General features: G+C 45.7%; 1 protein-coding gene and 1 long non-coding RNA gene across 3 annotated transcripts in view; one reads left to right on the plus strand and one right to left on the minus strand.

Moving 5' to 3' along the window:
- The window catches only part of LOC118939565, a 53,245-nt gene extending 53,122 nt beyond the window's left edge, over window positions 1-123 (minus strand). Inside the window, exon 1 of the long non-coding RNA XR_005036564.1 lies at window positions 28-123. This is a non-coding gene — a long non-coding RNA (uncharacterized LOC118939565). The remainder of the gene's footprint in view (window positions 1-27) is intronic.
- Window positions 1-17,522, plus strand: part of LOC110488866 (mannosyl-oligosaccharide 1,2-alpha-mannosidase IA) — a 235,310-nt gene that overhangs the window by 120,325 nt on the left and 97,463 nt on the right. The window lies entirely within an intron of this gene.

Here is a 17,522-nt window from a genome sequence, read left to right on the forward strand (position 1 = left end):
ATTTAATACAAGCAATATGTATTTTACCTATCGATGTTATGGATGAGCGCGTTGTGTGTTTGTTCTGTTCCTCTCTATCTCTGTAGCTTCCGGGTATGCTGGATAAGGACCCAAGCTAAGGGAATTGGGGCTGATTTTGTAGTGCCTGTCCCAAATGGCTCATTAATGTAAACATGCATATTGAAAGACACTGTCAGTAGTGATGTCATTTTGTAACTGTTATGTTGCATAAACATGTTGCAATGTATATACTTTAGTATGTTTAATTAATGGAAAATGTAGGTTTGACTAGGTAATTGCTTAATTAATTAGTGTTAATTGTTCTGAGGGGAGGGGCTAGCCCTACAAAAGTAGCCTCTCTTTCAGTTCATGGAGAGGCCATTTTGGATTGAGCTGTGAATGGGGCAGCATTGTTTTTTAGCTGTCCCATAAGGTATTTGTTTGGTGGCAGTACTGTTGTTTTGTTTTTGTTCCGGAATCACTTTGTAAATAAACACCCTGAAGCACAGAAGAACTTTTGCGGTTCCGCCATCTTTTTTTATTTTGATAGAGGTTAGGTTTTCCAGTATAGCCTTCTCTACGTGACAAATTCACATTTCCTTTTGCTGCAGGATTATTTTCCTCCAGTAGCAAATTGACTCAAATTAAAATGTTACATCTGTAAGTAACCATCTGTGTATGGGTTATCATTATGATCATTCTGGTAAAGAACCTTTATGGTAGCTGCCTGAAAGGTCCTTTAAAGAAATATCTGTACAAAGATGTGTATGAAGGCGAAGTCAGGTGCAGGAGAGCAGAGTATGATAAATAAGGTGCACTATATTATAGTTCCAAACCGGGAGCACAACAAAACAAACGCGCTCAAAAAACGGAACAATAAAGTAAAACGCTAAACGAGCATCACAAGACATGAAAACAATTACACACAAAACATGATGGGAAACAGAGGGTTAAATACAAGTAGATTGCTTGGGGAAATGAAAACCAGGTGTGTATGAAGACAAGACACATGGAGTTATGAAAAAAGGAGCGGCGATGGCGAGAAAGCCAATGACGCCGAACGCCGCCCGAACAAGGAGAGGAGCCAACTTCAGCGGAGGTCGTGACAGTACCCCCCCCCTTGACGCGCGGCCCCAGCAGCGATGGTGACACTCCCGCAGTAGTTCAGGATCCAAAATATCTGCAACCGGAACCCAGCACCTCTCCTCCGGTCCATACCTCTCCCACTCCACGAGGTACTGAAGGCCCCCCACCCGACGCCTCGAATCCAGGATGGAACGAACAATGTACGCCGGGGCCCCCTCGATGTCCAAAGGGGGCTGAGGGACCTCCCGCACCTCAGATTCCTGGAGCGGACCAGCCACCACCGGCCTGAGGAGAGACACATGGAACGAGGGGTTAATACGATAATAAGAGGGAAGTTGTAATCTGTAACATACCTCGTTCACTCTCCTCAGGACTTTAAATGGCCCCACAAACCGTGGACCCAGCTTCCGGCAGGGCACGTGGAGGGGCAGGTTACGGGTCGAGAGCCAGACCCGGTCCCCCGGTGCGAACACAGGAATCTCACTGCGGTGACGGTCCGCGCTGGTGTCTAACGACACGCCGCTCGCTGGAGATGGCCTCCCATGTCTCCTCCGCGCGCCTAAACCAGTCGTCCACCACGGGAGTATCGGTCTGACCCTGATGCCATGGTGCCAGAACCGGCTGGTACCCCAATACACACTGAAAGGGGGAGAGGTTAGTGGAAGAGTGGCGAAGCGAGTTCTGGGCCGAGATGGCACAGGGCATGAATGCTGCCCACTCCCCCGTCCGGTCCTGGCAATAGGACCTCAGAAACCTTTCCACATCCTGGTTGACTCTCTCTACCTGCCCATTACTCTCGGGGTGAAAACCTGAGGTAAGGCTGTTCGAGACCCACAGATGTTCCATGAACGCCCTCCATACTCTCGACGGGAACTGGGAACCCCGATCCGACGCTATATCCTCAGGCACCCCGTAGTGCCGGAAGACGTGTAAACAGGGCCTCAGCAGTCTGTAGGGCCGTAGGGAGACGAGGCAGAGGGAGGAGACGACAGGACCAGGATTGTGGTATTTCCCTGTGAAAGAGGAAGATCTGTTAAGAAATCCACTGACAGATGTGACCAAGGTCGTTGTGGAACGGGTAAGGGATGTAACTTACCTCTGGGCAGGTGTCTCGGAGCCTTACACTGGGCACACACCGAGTAGGAGGAAATGTACACCCTCACGTCCTTTGCCAAAGTGGGCCACTAGTACTTCCCAGTCAGACAGCGCACCATCTGACCAATCCCCGGATGACCAGAGGAGGGAGACGGGTGGGCCCAAGAGATCAACTGGTCACGGACAGCAGACAGAACGTACTTACGCCCAATGGGACACTGGAGGGGTACGTATCTCCTGCTCAATGTCCGCATCCAGATCCCACACGACCGGCGCTACCAGGCGGGAGGCCGGGAGTATGGGAGTCTGATCCATGGGCCGCTTCTCTGTGTCATACAGTCTGGACAGTGCGTCTGCCTTCTTATTCTGGGAACCTGGTCTGTAGGACAAGGTAAACACAAAACGGGTAAAGAACATGGCCCACCTTGCCTGACGAGGATTCAGTCTCCTCACTGCCCGGATGTACTCCAGGTTGCGGTGGTCAGTCCAGATGAGGAAAGGTTGTTTAGCCCCCTCAAGCCAATGTCTCCATGCTTTCACCGCTTTAACCACAGCCAACAACTCCCGGTCTCCCACATCATAGTTAAGCTCAGCTGGACTGAGCTTCTTCGAGAAGAAAGCACAGGGGCGGAGTTTCGGTGGCGTGCCCGAGCGCTGTGAGACCACAGCTCCTTTCCCAGCCTTGGACTCGTCCACCTCCACTATGAACGCCAAAGAGGGATCCGGATGGGCCAACACGGGAGCCGAGGTAAACAGAGCTCTTAGCTGCCCAAAGGCCCTGTCCGCCTCAGCCGACCACTGCAGCCTTACAGGACCCCCCTTCAGCAATGAGGTAATGGGCGCAGCAACCTGGCCAAAACCCCAGATAAATCTCCGGTAGTAATGGGCAAAGCCTAAAAATTGCTGCACCTCCTTTGCCGTGGTGCGAGTCGGCCAATTACATACGACTGAAATGCGGTGACTCTCCATCTCCACCCCTGATGTAGAAATGCGATACCCTATGGCCTGCTGAAATAACAGGAATTTCTCAGCCTTGACAAACAGGTCATGCTCCAACAGTCGTCCAAGTACCTTGCGCACCAAAGACGCATGCTTGGCGCGTGTAGCAGAGTAAATCAGAATGTCATCGATATACACCGCTTCACCCTGCCCGTGCAGGTCCCTGAAAATCTTGTCTACAAAGGATTGGAAAACTGATGGAGCATTCTTCAATCCGTATGGCATGACAAGGTACTCATAATGCCCTGTGGTAGTACTGAACGCTGTCTTCAACTCGTCTCCCTCCCGGATACGCACCAGGTTATACGCACTCCTGAGATCCAGTTTCGTGAAGAAGCGCACCCCATGCATTGACTCAATCGCCGTAGCAATAAGAGGTAGCGGCTAACTGTACCCCACGGTGATTAGATTGAAACCTCAATAGTCAAGGCACGGGCTTAAACCTCCATCCTTCTTCTTCATAAAAAAGAAACTTGAGTAGGCAGGTGGAGTGGAGGGCCAAATGTACCCCTGACGCAGGGATTCAGAGACAAATGAATCCATAGCCACCGTCTCTGCTTGCGACAGGGGATACACGTGACTCCTGGGAAGCGCAGCGTCTGCCAGGAGATTTATCGCACAACCCCCCCCCCCCCCCCCCCCCCCCCCCCCCCGTCGATGAGGTGGTAATTGAGCCAAATCGGCATATTCTGGGGGGATGTACACGGTGGAGACCTGATCTGGACTTTCCACCGTAGTAGCACCAACGGAAACCCCTACACACCTCCCTGAGCACTCTCGCGACCACCCCGTGATAGCCCTCTGTTGCCAGGAAATAGTGGGGTTATGCAGAGCCAACTAGGGAAGGCCTAGTACCACAGGAAATGCAGGTCAGTCAGTGAGAAAGAGACTGATTCTCTCCTCATGATTCCCCTGCATAATCATGGCCAAGGAGATGGTGGCCTCCCTGATTAGCCCGGACCCTAATGGTCGACTATCTAGAGCATGTACCTGGAAGGGTCTAACTATAGGAAAAATGGGGATCCCTAACCTAATGGCTAATGCTCTGTCGATAAAATTCCCAGCTGTTCCTGAATCGACGAGTGCCTTATGCTGGGAATGTGAGGAAAACTCAGGGAAACAAACGGGCACAAACAGTTGATCAACAGAGGACTCTGGATGAGTGTGGTGCAAACTCACCTGGGGTGCTGCCAGAGTGCCCTGCCTGTTGCCTCGACTCCCAGAGGAACCAACATGGCAACCGACCGGCAGTGTGTCCTCTGCGGCCACAGAAGGCGCACGTGATGGCTCCTCCTCCCGTCTCCCTATGCGCCGCACCTCCTAACTCCATGGGCACCGGAGCGGGGTTGCTGGATGATGGAACCAACAGAGCCCCCTCTGAACATCCGTGGGTGACCAGCAGGTTATCCAACCGGATGGACAAATACAATAAAGGTAATGGTGGCCTCCCTGCAGGCCAGCTCACGTCAGACGTCCTCTCGTAGGCTGCATCTATAGTGGTCGATAAGGGCTCTGTCGTTCCAGCCTGCTCCGGCGGCCAAGGTTCGGAATTCAAGGGCGAAGTCCTGGGCGCTCCTCGTCCCCTGCCTCAAATGAAAGAGCCTCTCCCCCGTGAAATCCTCGAAGTGGTCTGGAGCCGTGTCTCCTTCTCTCCAAACGGCGTTTGCCCACTCCAGCGCTCTTCCTGTGAGGCAGGAGACGAGAGCGGCCACTCTCTCCCCTCCCGAGGGAGCTGGGTGCACATTGGCCAGGTAGAGGTCCAGTTGTAACAAGAATCCCTGGCACTGTGCTGCCGTACCATCATACTCCCTGGGAAGGGAAAGACGCATCCCCCTGGAATTCTCTCCAGATGGAACGGGTGGAGACAACCCCGGTTGTGCTTGTCGAGGCACTGGAGACCTCCTGTCTCTCCCAGCGGTCCAGGGTCTGGACAACGCGATCCATCATGGCACCAAGATGATGTAGCATGGCTGAATGTTCCTGGACGCGCTGCTCGACCCCTCTAACCGGGGTACCTGATCCTGCTGACTCCATTCAATGGGTGCGTAATTCTGTCAAGATGTGTATGAAGGCGAAGTCAGGTGCAGGAGAGCAGAGTATGATAAATAAACCACACTTTATTATAGTTCCAAACCGGGAGCACAACAAAACAAACGCTCTTAAAAAAACGGAACAATAAAGTAAAACGCTAAACGAGCATCACAAGACATGAAAACAATTACACACAAAACATGATGGGAAACTGAAGGTTAAATTCACATAGGTTGATTGGGGAAATGAAAACCAGGTGTGTATGAAAACAAGACAAGACAAATGGATATATGAAAAAAGGAGCGGCGATGGCTAGAAAGCCGGTGACGCCGAACGCCGCCCGAACAAGGAGAGGAGCCGACTTCGGCGGAAGTCGTGACAGTACATTCTATTTTAAAGCAGCTTTGTAGACCTAACACATGGGAAGATCTTAAATCTTCTAAATAGTATTGAAATTGTTGCTCGACCTAATTACACAGTACCACTTAAGGTACCATTATGCAGTGAAATGTAGAAATAACACAGACAGCAGCTATTAGAGGTTAGAGGTCACCAAATTCCTACTGGTGTTTATCATTTAATTGCTTCCTTTATCTGAGTAACGTAATTAGCCTCTGTGAAATAAATATCCCCTATACTGATCAGCCAGATAGCTTATCGAAATCAGTTATCAGTAAATTTGTCTCTCAAAATTGTGTCTATTCTTTCAAGTCTCTGGGGAAAGAGATCGGCTTACTACTTCAACCCAATATCGCTAATCCCACTAAGCAAATTAACTTCCATTCCGTTGGAAATCTGACATGGTTTTCTCTCTCCACGCCCCGTTTACTAATACTGACGAACATGTGGGAAGGGAGAGGCGAGAGGTTGTCCTGTGGGTGACTGTCACACTGTGCTGGAGGAGTGCTACGTTGGAGGAAGCCAGGTGTGAAATTGGATGCTGTGTTCTTTTAATTTAATCCCATGACTAAACAGAGATGGGGTGAGATTGGATCGTCAGTTAGCCTACTTGTCACAAGCATGTTGTAAATATGCTGAAGAGTCACTGGAACGTCCCTCCTGCTCTCTCTCTCACTCCAGACTCAGTCAACGCCCCTGATCGAGAGGTAGAACCCATCTGCTGCTGCCTCTCTTCTCTCCCCATCCTCTTTCTCTGCATCCTCCTTTTTCTTCTCTGTTTTCCTTCTCTCTTTATGATTCACGGTTTTAAGACATCACGCTTTCCCCTCTTTGCACATGAAAAGGTTGTAGTGCTGCTGGACAACTACAGAGAGAGGATACCGAGGATTTTACTCAAACATATTAAGTGCAAGTTCATTCTCACATTTTTCACAAAGTTGTGGGCGAGTAATGGCACAGTAGAACTCTAAGTGCTGAAGGCTCTTGTGTTTATGTGTGGGAGTGCACTTCACGTGGGAGTTTACAGTACATTGATTTGTTCTGACCAACCCCACCTCATTTACAGCTTTTTAAAAGCATTTCATCATTAAAATTCCTTATTAACATTTTTTTCCAAGACCCACACATATTTGCTATAACTTTCAGAATGATAAGTAGGTAACACTTTACACAAAGTGGCCTATGACAGGAACCAGGCAAGAACAAGTGATTTTATGATTATTCTACACATATTATACACAATTTTATGTTGTTCCAATGCTCAGTTTGAAATATAGGGAAGGATAAGTGGCAGCATAATCTCTAACTCCTAGTTGTATCATAGGTGTATCTAATGTAAAAAAAATAATTTAAAAGTCAAGTTGAATCATGAATGTCATATCACATTGTTGAATGCTGAAGCAGTTGTCGTAGTTGTACGAGCTTCAATCACTGTTTACTTAGACCTGCTGATTAATCCTTGAGAGTCTATTGACTGTTCTGGGAAGGCTTGTCACTAGATGTTGGAACATTGCTGCGGGGACCTGCTTCCATTCACCCACAAGAGTATTAGTGATGTAGGGCACTGGTGATGGGCGATTAGACCTGGCTGGCAGTCAGCGTTCCAATTCATCCCAAAGGTGTTCGATGGGGTTGATGTCAGGGCTCTGTGCAGGCCAGTCAAGTTCTTCCACACCAATCTTGACAAACCATTTCTGTATAGATCTACCTTTGTGCACGGGGGCATTGTCATGCTGAAACAGGAAAGGGCCATCCCCTAACTGTTGCCACAAAGTTGGAAGCACAGAATTATCTAGAATGTCATTGTATGCTGTAGCTTTAAGATTTCCCTTCAATGGAACTAAGGGGCCTAGCCCGACCATGAAAAACAGCCCCAAACCATTATTCCTCCTCCACCAAACTATACAGTTGGCACTATGCATTGTGGCAGCTGGCATTCTCCTGGCATCCGCCAAACTCAGATTAGTATGTCGTGCTGCCAGATGGTGAAGCTTGATTCATCACTCCAGAGAACACGTTTCCACTGCTCCAACGTCCAATGGTGGCGAGCTTTACACCACTCCAGCCATCACTTGGCATTGTGCATGCTGAGCTTAGACTTGATCCTTCGATGTCGGCTCTTCCTATCATTGTGAAGCAGAATTCACCAAGCGTTGGATTGTTCACCCACTAATAGGAAGCGTGAGCTGGGTTTAGACCGTCGTGAGACAGGTTAGTTTTACCCTGCTCGGCCTTGGAAACCCATTTCATGAAGCTCCCGACAAAATATTTGATACTCCTGTCAGCAATGGGTGTGGCTGGTAATAGACAAATCCACTAATTTGAAGGGCTGTCCACAGTCTTTTGCATGTATAGTGTATCTGTTTTGTTTTTGCATAGGCTGCAACTCAATCCACTGCATCCGCCTGTGTTGCCTTTTCGCATCTGCGGTGGAAAGTGGAAGAGCTGCAGCTCTATTTGTCAGACCAGGAGATATTCTGAAAATCGGTCTTCTCACGAAAACGTCTGTAGCGGCCGAACGGTTTGGCCTACAAAACTAATAGGACCAGTCTATGGAAAGATGAGACTCTCGGACACAATGGCGTTACAAGTGTCACGGGACTCGTCTGAATGTAACCCATACACATTAATGGAAGTATGAAGGTAGTTTTGTGGCAACACAAATGATGGGTTAAATATGTGTAGAAAATGTAATAATAATATTTCATGAGCTTTCTTATGTCTTCAAAACCTTATTCCGTGTGATACATTTGACGGTCTTTTCTGTCGTTTATGAATATGTCTTTTATTGGCGATCACGTTTAATTTGGTCTCTGAGCCTCAGATGGTTCTTTGTTAGTTTTGTTATATTTGACAGACATCTATTTACTCAGCTTTCTATTTACACAGACAAGGCAAATTGGACAACAAGTCTTCTAAATGTGTCATGGCCGGATGCTTAGAGAAATGAAATGAGTGCTATTGATATGCCGAGTACAATCGAGGAATGATGTTGACATACTCAATCAAGACACATTGAAATTGGATCTGTTATGGAATTGAAATCCCTATGATAGTATGGAAGGTTGGTTTAATCTTTAATGTGGTATGAGAAATGTTGTTCTTCATGTAATGCCTTTGACTGGTAAAGGAGAGACATAATGTGTCACACTGGCAGATTAGCTTGTGTGTGTGTGTGCGTATGTGTTTTTGGTTTTGCTGTCCTTGGGGACCAGAAGTCCTCACAAGGATAGTAAAACAAGGACATTTCAGACAAATGTGTGCATTTCGCTGGTCCCCACAAGGAAAAAGGCTATTTTAGGCTTAGGGGTTAGGGTTACAATTAGGTTTAGGGTAGCCCTTTCCTGCAGTTGAATGACCAAAGTGCCCTCTAGTGGCCTAATTGGTAGAACGTTTTTCATAATTTCATAATGAATAAAAATTTTAAAAAATCTGTTGTTTCTATGTCAAACAGTTCTGTTATATTTCAGTCCTCTGTGACGTATATAAAGTGTAATATCGGGATGAAAACTTAAAATTGAATACATTTCAACTCCACAGTACATCTGACATGGTACAGGTGCATTCTTTTTTTGAGCCCATAACCATGTGTGTGAGGTGTATACTTTTGTTTCAAAGTACATTTGTTTGACTACCAAGAAACACTCTGTGTGACCCTGATTTAGCCCACTGCAGTAAAGGATTATTAAGGGTTAGGGGATTGGGAAAATAGGCTTGTGAATGGGAATCAATTGTTTGTCCTCAAGGATAGTAAAACAAACCTTTGTGTGTGTAATGAATTCATCGCAGCCACAATCACCCACCTTTTTAGTTTGACGTTTCTTAGGAGAACTTACATTCTAATAAAATAAGTTAAAAGTTTACATACACTTAGGTTGGAGTCATTACAACTTGTTTTTCAACCACTCCACAAACTATAGTTTTGGCAAGTCGGTTAGGACATCTATTTTGTGCATGACACAAGTCATTTTCCAACAATTGTTTACAGACAGATATTTCATGTATAATTCACTGTATCACAATTCCAGTGGGTCAGAAGTTTACATACACTAAGTTGACTGTGCCTTTAAACAGCTTGGAAAATTCCAGAAAATGATGTCATGGCTGCTGAAGCTTCTGATAGGCTAATTGACATCATGTGAGTCAATTGGAGGTGTACCTGTGGATGTATTTCAAGGCCTACCTTCAAACTCAGTGCCTCTTTGCTTGACATCATGGGAAAATCAAAAGAAATCAGCCAATACCTCAGAAAAAAATTGTAGACCTCCACAAGTCTGGTTCATCCTTGGGAGCAATAACCAAATGCCTGATAGTACCAGGTTCATCTGTACAAACAATAGTACACAAGTATAAACACCATGGGGCCACACAGCCATCATACCGCTCAGGAAGGAGACGCTTTCTGTCTCCTAGAGATGAACGTACTTTGGTGCGACAAGTGCAAATCAATCCCAGAACAACAGCAAAGGACCTTGTGAAGATGCTAGAGGAAACAGGTACAAAAGTATCTACAGTGGGGCAAAAAAGTATTTAGTCAACCACCAATTGTGCAAGTTCTCCCACTTAAAAAGATGAGAGGCCTGTAATTTTCATCATAGGTACACTTCAACTATGACAGACAAAATGAGGGAAAAAAATCCAGAAAATCACATTGTAGGATTTTTTATGAATTTATTTGCAAAATATGGAGGAAAATAAGTATTTGGTCACCTACAAACAAGCAAGATTTCTGGCTCTCACAGACCTGTAACTTCTTCTTTAAGAGGCTCCTCTGTCCTCCACTCGTTACCTGTATTAATGGCACCTGTTTGAACTTGTTATCAGTATAAAAGACACCTGTCCACAACCTCAAACAGTCACACTCCAAACTCCACTATGGCCTAGACCAAAGAGCTGTCAAAGGACACCAGAAACAAAATTGTAGACCTGCACCAGGCTGGGAAGACTGAATCTGCAATAGGTAAGCAGCTTGGTTCGAAGAAATCAACTGTGGGAGCAATTAATAGGAAATGGAAGACATACAAGACCACTGATAATCTCCCTCGATCTGGGGCTCCACGCAAGATCTCACCCCGTGGCGTCAAAATGATCAGAAGAACGGTGAGCAAAAATCCCAGAACCACATGGGGGACCTAGTGAATGACCTGCAGAGAGCTGGGACCAAAGTAACAAAGCCTACCATCAGTAACACACTACGCCGCCAGGGACTCAAATCCTGCAGTGCCAGACGTGTCCCCCTGCTTAATTAAGCCAGTACATGTCCAGGCCCGTCTGAAGTTTGCTAGAGAGCTTTTGGATGATCCAGAAGAAGATTGGGAGAATGCCATATGGTCAGATGAAACCAAAATATAACTTTTTGGTAAAAACTCATCTCGTCGTGTTTGGAGGACAAAGAATGGTGAGTTGCATACCTACCATACCTACTGTGAAGCATGGGGGTGGAAACATCATGCTTTGGGGCTGTTTTTCTGCAAAGGGACCAGGATCCGTGTAAAGGAAAGAATAAATGGGGCCATGTATTATGAGATTTTGAGTGAAAACCTTCCATCAGCAAGGGCATTGAAGATGAAACGTGGCTGGGTCTTTCAGCATGACAATGATCCCAAACACAACGCCCGGGCAACGAAGGAGTGGCTTCGTAAGAAGCATTTCAAGGTCCTGGAGTGGCCTAGCCAGTCTCCAGATCTCAACCCCATAGAAAATAGAGGGAGTTGAAAGTCTGTGTTGCCCAGCAACAGCCCCAAAACATCACTGCTCTAGAGGAGATCTGCATGGAGGAATGGGCCAAAATACCAGTAACAGTGTGTGAAAACCTTGTGAAGACTTACAGAAAACATTTGACCTCTGTCATTGCCAACAAAAGGTATATAACAAAGTATTAAGATGAAATTTTGTTATTGACCAAATACTTATTTTCCACCATAATTTGCAAATAAATTCATTAAAAATCCTACAATGTGATTTCCTGGATTTTTTTTCTCATTTTGTCTGTCATCGTTGAAGTGATCCTATGATGAACATTTCAGGCCTCTCATCTTTTTAAGTGGGAGAACTTGCACAATTGGTGGCTGACTAAATACTTTTTTGCCCCACTGTATATCCACAGTAAAATGAGCACTATATCGACATAACCTGAAAGGCCGCTCAACAAGGAAGTAGCCACTGTTCCAAAACAGCCACAAATAAGCCAGACTACGGTTTGCAACTGCTCATCGGGACAAAGATCATACTTTTTGGAGAAATGTCCTCTGGTCTGATGAAACAAAAATAACTTTTTGGCCATGATGACCATCGTTATGTTTGGAGGAAAAAGGGAGAGGCTTGCTAGCCGAAGAACACCATCCCAACTGTGAAGCACGGGGGTGGCAGCATCATGTTGTTGGGGTGCTTTGCTGCTGGAGGGACTGGCATCATGAGGAGGGAAATTATGTGGATATATTGAAGCAACATCTCAAGACATCAGTCAGGAAGTTGAAGCTTGGTACAATTTTTTTATTTTACCTTTATTTAACTAGGCAAGTCAGTTAAGAACAAATTCTTATTTTCAATGACAGCCTTGATACAGTGGGTTAACTGCCTTGTTCAGGGGCAGAACGACAGATTTTTACCTTGTCAGCTCAGGGATTCGATCTTGCAACCTTTCGGTTACTAGTCCAAGGCCGTCATTGAATATAACAATTTGTTCTTAACTGACTTGCCTAGTTAAATAAAGGTAAAATAAAACACATTTTTAATAAAAACACCCTATAGGGAGGAGGTCAGAGAACTGACAGTGTGGTGCCAGTGTGGACAACAACCTCTCCCTCAATGTGAGCAAGACAAAGGAGCTTATCGTAGACTACAGGAAAAGGCCCCCATTAACATCAACGGGGCTGTAGTGGAGCAGGTCGAGAGTTTCAAGTTCCTTGGTGTCCACATCACCAACGATCTATCATGGTACAAACACACCAAGACAGTCGTGAAGAGGACACGACAAAACCTTTTCCCCCTCAGGAGACTTTGGCATGGGTCCCCAAATCCTCAAAAGGTTCTGCAGCTGCACCATCGAGAGCATCCTGACCGGTTACATGACCGGCTGGTATGGCAACTGCTCGGCACCATAAGGCGCTACAGAGGGTAGTGTGTTCGGCCCAGTATATCACTGGGGCCAAGCTTCCTGCAATCCAGGACCTCTGTACCAGGCGGTGTCAGAGGAAAGCCCATAACATTTTCAGAGACTCCAGTCACTTAAATCATAGACTGTTTTCTCTGCACGGCAAGCGGTACCGGAGCGCCAAGTCTAGGACCAAAAGGCTCCTTAACAGCTTCTACCCCCAAGCCATAAGACTGCTGAACAGTTAATCAAATGGCCACCGGACTATACACTGCTGCTACTCGCTGTTTATCTATGCATAGTCACCTCACCCCTTCCTACATGTACAAATTACCTCCAACCTGTACCCCCGCACACTGACTTGGTACCGGTACCCCCTGTATATAGCCTTGTTATTGTTATGTTATTGTGTTACTTTTTCTTTTATTCATTTAGTAAATATTTTTCTTAACTCTTCTTGAACTGCACTGTTGGTAAAGGGCTTGTAAGAAAGCATTTCACGGTAAGGTTTACACTTGTTGTATTCTGCACATGTGACAAATAAAGTTTGATTATATATATATATATATTAAATTCAAGGGGCTTTATTGGCATGGGAAACATATGTTGACATTGCCAAAGAAAGTGATGTAGATAATAAACAAAAGTGAGATAAACAATAAAAATGAACAGTAAACATTACACTCACAGAAGTTCCAAAATGATAAATACATTTCAAGTGTCTTATGTATATATACAGTGTTGTAACGATGTGCAAATGGTTAAAGTACAAAAGGGAAAATAAATAAACATATATGGGTTTTATTTACACTTCACTGGTTGACCTTTTCTTGTGGCAACAGGTCACACATCTTGCTGCTGTGACGGCACACTGTGGTATTTCACCCAGTAGATATGGGAGTTTATCAAAATTGGATTTGTTTTCGAATTCTTTGTGGATCTGTGTAATCTGAGGGAAATATGTATCTTTCTCTCAATTTCAATTCCCTTTCTCTTTCTTTCTCTCTCTCTCTCCCTTTCTCTCTTCCTCTCTCTCACACACACGCGCAAACGCCCACGTGCACACACACTGTGCAGTGATGCAGTGATTATCTTAGGTCAGCTTGAAGTGCTCATTTAACTGGACAGGTAGTTAAGGCTTCCCTGGCTGGCAGACAGAAGATTTCTGTAGTCTGAATTGGAGCTTGAGAGTTGTGCCTCAGCCCAACACACATCATTACAGGGGGATAGCTGATGGACAGCAGAGTCGGCAAGGGCAAGGACATGTGCAGCAACTGTCACTGCCTTCTGAGAGGAGAAGCAGATCGCCTGGAGTAAGGGATGATGAGAAGGCTTCAGGAGTGTCATAACATCCAAGGCTTGCGGCTAGGAAAATACTTGTATATGTATAGATATGGAGAGAAACTTTCTGAGTAGGGAGGGTAACATAAAGTCATGCAGGGACACTTGTTAATATTTAGAGAATTGCCAGAGAAAACACTTAAGCACGTTGAATAATTTTGAGAGTTTGGCTCGGGAGCTCTCGCTGGTGCCCTAGTTTTATGAGTGTTTAAACTAAAAATAATCTTGTGACATTCTTCTTCAAGCGGCATATTATCTGTGAGGCTGATTCGAAGCAAGCACCAGGCGGTAGGTGTTCCCTGTCTTTGAACAGAGCTAGAGTTTGAGCTAGAGTACGATGTAAAATGTACTTGATCAACTCTCAATCCCACAGATTAGCCCTGGAAGAAACATAGCAAAGGGGACCCTGAGTTTGGGAATCCCTGGGTCAGGCAGTATTATTATTTTCCTTTAAGTTTATTGAATACAGTTAAACAGATCCATATTTTTGGGGGAATCATCAAGATTACCGTTGTGCTGGAGTTTTTCTTATCTTGAATAGTATGCTTTCAGCTCCATGTACCTAGTCTCACATTAAGGTGTATGAGTTGACTCTTTAATGTTTATTGAATACAGCCTTTAGCATTCACTTGAATTCACCCAGGCAGTGATTCCCTGAATTTTTTAAGACGGAAGTATAGCCTACTCTTGTTGCTGTTCTCCCTCGCTCCCCCAGACTCCTAACACCGTATCATTCCATGTCCAAATCACTCAAACCAAATTTCAGAGGACAAGTTGATTGTTCATTTTGTTCAACCTCTAGGTCAAACAAACAAGGCTACAAACCCTCCAAATACAAAAGAAAGGTATCAATTCAGTACCACTCCATTGTGAATAGCAATCAAGGCTTTGGGCTCTTTGAACCCAGGGCTATTTCCTCGCCTTTGTACTTGGTTGGGAAGCAGCAGCTAAAGAGGAGAGAATATATTTCATGTCAACCCCGTCTGCCCATTATGTGTCCTTGGAAACCTTGGTCTTCTTTCACCTCCCCCCCCTCATCATCACAGAAGAGAGAAGAATAAATGGAAGAAAGAAAACATGGGCTGACTTTCAAACACCCTTCGAGATCTCCGGCTGCTGTAAGGAATAGGATTAGGCGGAGAGCTCCAGGAACGGTCGGCTGAAAGCGCTCTGTAAAACTGCTCATAAACAGACCGTTGCTTCAGGCCAACACTGCCACATAAACCCACGAGTTAATCCTTCCTTTGTGTCTCTGCTCACTGAGACAAAAAACGGTGATGGAAATGCTAACCAAGATTATGTCCCACTTTTCTAGATTGTCACACATAGACCCTACAGTGCCAGTAACTTGTCAATGTCTTTCACATCAATAGGTGTCCACTCGATGAGTTTTGATGATGTACTTTGTTTTTGTTTTCTGCACCATGACTCTCATTTTGATTTATTTTTGAAAAGGTAAGGCCTCTTTTTTAGCCTCTGACTATTTTGCCAGCTTCCGACCCTGAGCTTTATTGTTGTGGATCGATCAGAAAATGATGCAAGTCATTCCTGTATCTCATTAAAACAAATGGGGACAGTATCACTTCCTCTTCATGCTCACTAATGCGAGGCGAACCATCCCAAAGCCTTAATAGGGGCTTAAAGGGATGTTCATCCACTGTGAGCGATGTCATTACCACGGCTTTAGAATATGTGGATCACTAACTTAAGCACACACTGTAGCATACAGCGCAAACCCAACGCAGCCAGATGCTGAGGAGAACATAGTGATCATAACAGTACAGGAGAAAAGAACACGACATTAGCAGTCACAGCATCACTTTTCCCTGTGGAGCACAATATTGTCCTCCAATAGTTGTTCTATCCTTAAACAATGCATCTCTTATGGCTAGTAATTGGATTGTCTACACGCAGTGTTTTGGCAGTTCTCTCTCTCTCTCTCCCCAACACAAAGAGACGGAACGCCCCACTCTCTCCTCGCTCCCCTTTGCAATTTCCTCTTGCCCTTTTATCTTATCGCTGTGTCCTTTCTCAAAATATATTTTTATTTCCCTCGTTTCATCCCCCCTCGGTAGTCTCTACACCTCTGCCGCCCCTCCTCCTCTTTTCTTATTCTCTCTCCTCCCATGAGATGCAATTAAAAAGCACCAGCCTTCCCAGAATGCGACACGGGCCTACCCCTCATCCCCTATGTGGACCCCAGGAAGAGTAACTGATGCTTTTGCAGCGGCTAATGGGGATCCTAATAAATACCAAATACCCCTTGACCTTTTGCGCACAGCACACCCAGGTACCATTTAAACCAGAGGCGTTTATAGAAGAAACCCACAAGCACTTCAATCGTCGTAAAAGCAGCATGGAGCACGGAGAAGGCCATGTGGAAGCTCAATAGAAGCCGATCGATGCCCCCAGGTGATGAAGTTGAGGGTATTTATTATTGAAGAGTCCTCTTCCCTCCTCTTCCACAGAGGTGGGATCAGAGGGGAAACCTTTTAGAGACCAGTTGGTGGTCCGTGGATCCCCTCGATCCCTTCCCTCTGATGGATAGGAATTTCTGATATAGCCAGGGTGAATTATTATGATGTGAGTAGGAGAAAAAACTGAGACGTGGAGAGGCCTAAGATTCTGAAGGCATCTTTAGAGAGTGCCAGTCTGTATAGATACTGTCACAGTGAATAAAAACCATACAGGAGACACACGCTGGCACCATGGTTCCGAGTGTCAAGTCGACCTTGAAGCCCCATCATTCGCAGTCCTCCCTTTTCTGTTATCCAGAGATTTTTTATATTGAAGGCGTTGAACTGGGACGCACCCTAACATTATTGCCATTCTATCCACCACCCTCCCACCTGTATAGAGAGCACACAGTTCTTTCCCACTCTCCAATTATGTCCCAGAGTGCATCTGGTCTCAGGGGTAGTGTGCATTCGGTGAAGGTGCCAGTAGGGAGGGGTAAATAAGGTGGGAGGACCTTTTTGTCAGGGTTAAATGAAGGGCTAGGCAAATGACGCCTCTACTCTGACTGTCAAATAATACATACAAGCAGAATCAAGGGTCAACCCCACCCATTCACACTCGCCTCACCCCCGCTTACTTCCCCCTCATCCCACAGGCACTGTGATGGGTGACATACAGTGTGGAAGATATCATCTACTGTATATCTCCATAGCGACAGAGCCCCAGGTGACAAGTCACTTTCCCAACCGCCGCCCCCCTCCCCTGTCACTTCTCTCACCCTGGAGACCCAGTCCCAACCCTCCTTTCAATCTCACAGATCTGATGTTGAACCAATAAGGTTTCCATCATTCTCTCCAGCAAGACACAAATCATCATAATTATAGTCTTGTGTGTGCTGGGGGATGGGCATACGGTATCTTTCACACATACAGTGTCATTCAAATGTGATGCTTTTCCCACCATTGAAACCTCTTAAGGATCGGACCCTTTTTTTCCATTTTCACCTAAAATGACATGCCCA

The sequence above is a fragment of the Oncorhynchus mykiss genome, chromosome 2, assembly GCF_013265735.2.
Source record: "Oncorhynchus mykiss isolate Arlee chromosome 2, USDA_OmykA_1.1, whole genome shotgun sequence".
Taxonomy (NCBI): domain Eukaryota; kingdom Metazoa; phylum Chordata; class Actinopteri; order Salmoniformes; family Salmonidae; genus Oncorhynchus; species Oncorhynchus mykiss.